Below are 4,819 nucleotides of genomic sequence, written 5' to 3' on the forward strand. Positions count from 1 at the left end.
TAAATTTTTTTATTCTAATACGATATTTATATTTTTGACGAAGCAATCGAATCAAAGATTTTGTGTACCATACCGGATTTATTATTATGACTTTTAGTTTTAGGAACAAACTTTACGATTTATGTTGTATTGAATAACTAGCTGTCCGCCCCGGCTTCGCCCGTGGTACATATAAAGCCTAAATTCTCCCTCAATACTTTTATTGTAGGGCATCTAAAACTGAAAGAATTCAAAACGGACCAGTAGTTCCTGAGATTAGCACGTTCAAACAAACAAACGAACAAACTCTTCAGCTTTATAATATATAGCTGTTCAGTTGAATATCTGAATTATTGCGATTAGAGTTATATATTTGACTTTATATAATATCAAACGAACTAACTAACCCTTCAGCTTTATAGGTATACTGGTTTGGATGTTTCAATAAAGATATGTTACGGAACCCTATTTTTTTCAAAATAAAATATAGTCTATACTTCAATGCTACGAATGCGTCGTGAGCTTTTTTCACTACAGCCATGGAACGAATTTCGCGATGTTTAAAAAATAAAAGAAGTATTTACATGCGATGAGAGAGTATCAAATATTTTCGTACATTAACTATTCGTTCGACCGAACAGAGGCTGTGGACGCGTCGGCGGAGGGCCCGTGGCTGGCGTGGGCGAGCAGCGGGTGCGCGCGGCAGGACGCGCGCTGGCTGCGGCGGCTGGGCGCGCTGCTGCACGTGCGGGCGCTGGGCGGGGGCGCCGGGGGCGCGGGGGGCGCCGGCGGGGGCGGCGGGCGCCCCGAGCGGCTGTGCGGGGAGCGCGCGCACGCGGCGCGCGGCGCGCTGGCCGAGCTGCTGCAGGCGGCGGGCGGGCGGCGCGTGCTGCTGGGCGGGTGCGGCGCGGGCGCGGCGCTGGCGGCGTGGCTGGCGCGCGGCGCGGCGGCGCGGCGCGTGCGCGCGCTGCTGCTGCTGGCGCCGCCGCTGCTGACGGCCGAGGGCCCGCGCGACGCGCCCGACGACCTGCTCGCCGAGGTGACCGCGTCTCGTTCTCGTCTGAACGCTATCACGTGACAGTCACTTTATCGCTTTTGTGCTTCGTTCTACGTATACCCGCATCGAGTTATTATCGCGTGTGAAATAAACTTAATTACAATGTTTTGATCTAAGTAAGCAGAACCGGTTACTTTTTGTATTAAGTCAGGGAGGAATATTCAATGCATAAACGCTTAAACGCCTTCTACACGATCGGAACCAACCGCCGACCATCGTGTCCTTGGTCGGATCAACCATTTTCTGTGTTTGTCCTACACGGTCGGTGGTTGAATATACTTGTCAGTTAACCTCCGGCATTCGCGATGGCTCCTTGTGTTTCAAAGCAACAGAAAATCGGTCTGGCACTAACCTTTTTATGCTTGAGCGAAGAAGAAAAGCAACGTAAAAAAAGAAAATGGATGAAACAGTGGCTCAAAGAGCGAATTACGTTAAATTACATTACTGACAAGCTCAGACTGAAGCGCTCGCGTCGGACGACAGCGTTCCACACGGTCGGAGCCGACCACGGACGCAGGCTGTCGGTAGGGATGCGCTCGCGACCAAGGCCGTTGGCATCAACCAAAAATCGGTCGGAACAACCGATTTCTACACTGTCCATTTTTATACCAACCCGACCAAGGACGCGATGGTTGGTGGTTGGTTCCGATCGTGTAGAACGCCTATTAATTTGGTGCTCACAGTCTCTAGTGCGCGTCATTCGCGGTGATCACCAAGACTATCAGTTACTTCGTTCGCGTGAACTTCGACCACAAACAACTGGAAGCTTTCAATAAAATTATGTTTAAGATGTAGATATATACTTTTCTTACCAAATTTCCGCAGACATCTTTAATTTTACTTCAAATGTTCCAGATCTCGATTATCCCCATACCCCATGTAGTTAACAAAAAATGCCCATTAGACTGTACAATGTTTACTAAGACGTCATTCCTGTACATGTTATAGTGTAGCTGAGCTCTTGCAGTCCCGTATAAGATATTCCAGATCTTCAAATTTATATCCTCAGCCGAAAATGCTCATTACGTGTAACAATTATTGCTATGGCACAATTTTTATATATCTTATAGTTTAGACTTTAGGTGGTCTGTTGCGGTTCTGCATCTGGTGTTCCAGTTTACGAAATAAACAATAGCCCATATATATTTTATTGATATTATTATTAATAACGAATAACATAAACTGGCAGCACCCCCACGAGGTGAACGCGATAACAGTATATGACTGATTTTTGATATTGATGGTATAACATTGAAATTTTCACTATACTGGCAAAAATTCTCATTTATTTTGCTCAATTGCTTTTTCCATTTATCTTTGTGGTACGCTTTAGAACGTAATATTGACGTGACAATAAATGAGTTACAGGGGCAGACGCTTTGTAGTAGGGGAGGCCAAGATGCTAAATGGGGATTTACTCGAGCGTCTCGGAAATCTATTGGAACTTGTAGATTAGACAATAGAAAGAAAAAAACTCCTATATGACATGTTTTCAATTTTAGCTGTGGAGAAACGTTTTTTGATTAAAAAAAAAAAAAAAAATGGCTATGGAAATACTCGAGCGCATGAGATATTGCTATTTTGAATGCTCTAGCATGTCACTGAAATAAAATATACAATATTCTTACGACTTTGGTGGAAGTTTCATGGCTATTAATAAAACCTCTAATACAATGCCTATAGTCTATAAAGAGATTATTTAAGCTATTGTCTTAGGCCGTGGAAATTGAAAAAAGTATCATAAATAAATAAATTAAATCGTAATCCTCCGGTCGGCAAGGTTCACGCGAACGAGGGGGGGCGGGCTAGCAAACAAAGAGAGTATAAAAGGATCTGGGCACAGGTGGAGATGCCGCTGCTGTGCGTGGTGGGCGCGGGCGGCGCGGGCGGCGCGGGCGGGCGCGGCGCGGCGGGCGCGCTGGCGGCGGCGGGCCGGCGCGTGCTGCTGCTGGGCGGCGCCGACGCCGCGCTGCGCCTGCCGCGCCGCCTGCGCCGCCGCGCGCGCCTGCCGCAGCACGCGCTCGACGCCGCCGTCGCGGTGAGCGCCCCCACTACTTACTTATTATACCGATGCTCATCTCTCTAATGAAAAGATATAACAATAGCAATGATGATGCTTTTTCTAACTACATGTAACTCGAAGGAGACCGACTGACATAGTGATCTATCGACACCCAGCCCGAACCACTGGACGGATCGGGCTGAAATTAGTCAAGCGGATAGGTATTATGATGTAAGCATCCGCTAGGAAAAGATTTTGATAAATTCCACCGTCAAGGGGATCAAACGATTGGGATGAAAGTTTATACCATGAAAATTTATTAAGACCGCGCGGATGAAGTTGCAGGCAATAGTTAGTTTAAGCCGAGATATATACATACTTAAATATATATATTAACGAGATATATAAAATGTTAACTCTCATCTTTACGTGCTTTAACGAATTCTTTTTTACACCGTACGTACTCGAAGTTGATGTTTATTTTTCGTTCTTGCTCAGATTTGAATAGAATATTATTTGTTAAAATATTTCGATTGTTTATTAATTTTTCCAAAAGAGGGTTTGAATATGCGATGAGACTTATAAATCTAGAATGTTCTGTTGCGGGCGCGCAGGAGGAGTGCGCGCGCTGGGCCGCGGAGATCTGCGAGGAGAGCGAGCCGGGGGCGGCGGGGGACGCGGCGCCGGGCCCGGGGGCGGGGGCGGGGGCGGGGGACGCCGCCTTCTGCAGGGGTGTGTATCAGATCCGTACCGATATTATGAGGGTGATCGAATATTTCAATGTATTAAGCCGTATTCAAATATCCTTCATAAATTTTCGACACTACAACCTTATTTCTTCTGATTCCACACCAAAAATTAAAGATAATCTGACTTGATCGTTTGCTGCCAGTACACGGTATGGCTTTTGGCGGGACCTATAATGAAATGGTAAACCGGAATACTAGATTTTTGTTTTACTTTTACATTTATTGTTTAATAATAAGTAAATGATTAATTCGTGTCATTTGTTTCCTGCAGTGGACGAAGCGGTGACTACGACATCCTCGGGGTATGTTTATAATTAAATATTATATTTTAAAATATACATTACGTTACTAACTAAAATGTTTATTCAACGACAGTGGGGATTTTTAAAATATGTGAAATAATAAAAAGTATCAGTGGATTAGATTTATACAATTTGACATAAATATAATTTTTACCCTTATTTACACCTACTTTGTATTTTTACAGGGCCAACAGGGTGATTGAGATCGTAGGTGAGAATAGTATAGAATTCAGTAAAACTAAATTTCTAAACTGCTCATTACATAAGTAATAATATGAATAACAGTGTACAAATTGACGTCATGTACACAGATTTTGAGAAGGCTTTTGGTAGTATATATAAGTTTGTGAACACATGCCAGTCCTAGCCGTTAGGTTACAGCCAGCACCTTACAACAGTACTTTAATGAAAATGCCGGTATTACATCTGTTTTGAAGTTGTCTGTGTTATATTATGAGAAAACCGAGCTGAAGTCTATATTTCTTTCGTCGAATATCATAATTCCAATCCAAAAACTTTCCTATGAATTATGGGGCAAAGTCGGCCGGGCCGACCGTACGACGCACACGGCGCGGCCGACCAGCCAGCTCTGCGGAGCTGGAGGTCGGGCGCGGCGTGCGAGTGAGGTGCGAGTGAGGTGCGAGTGAGGTGTGAGTGAGGTGTGCGCGTTGCAGAGGGCTGCGTGGTGTCGCGCGCGGCGGGCGGCTCGCCGCTGGCGCTGGCCGCGCGC

The 4,819-nt window shown here is 45.4% G+C and overlaps 1 protein-coding gene and 1 long non-coding RNA gene across 2 annotated transcripts in view; one reads left to right on the top strand and one right to left on the bottom strand.

The window, feature by feature from the left end:
• Positions 1–4,819, bottom strand: part of LOC119833085 (potassium voltage-gated channel protein eag-like) — a 44,505-nt gene that overhangs the window by 20,607 nt on the left and 19,079 nt on the right. The window lies entirely within an intron of this gene.
• LOC119832981 lies at positions 3,710–4,819 on the top strand. The gene is made up of 4 exons (XR_005287932.1): positions 3,710–3,770; positions 4,059–4,089; positions 4,275–4,300; positions 4,764–4,819. It is a non-coding gene; the product is annotated as an uncharacterized LOC119832981 (long non-coding RNA).

The sequence above is a fragment of the Zerene cesonia genome, chromosome 16 (genome assembly GCF_012273895.1).
Source record: "Zerene cesonia ecotype Mississippi chromosome 16, Zerene_cesonia_1.1, whole genome shotgun sequence".
In the NCBI taxonomy this organism is placed as follows: domain Eukaryota; kingdom Metazoa; phylum Arthropoda; class Insecta; order Lepidoptera; family Pieridae; genus Zerene; species Zerene cesonia.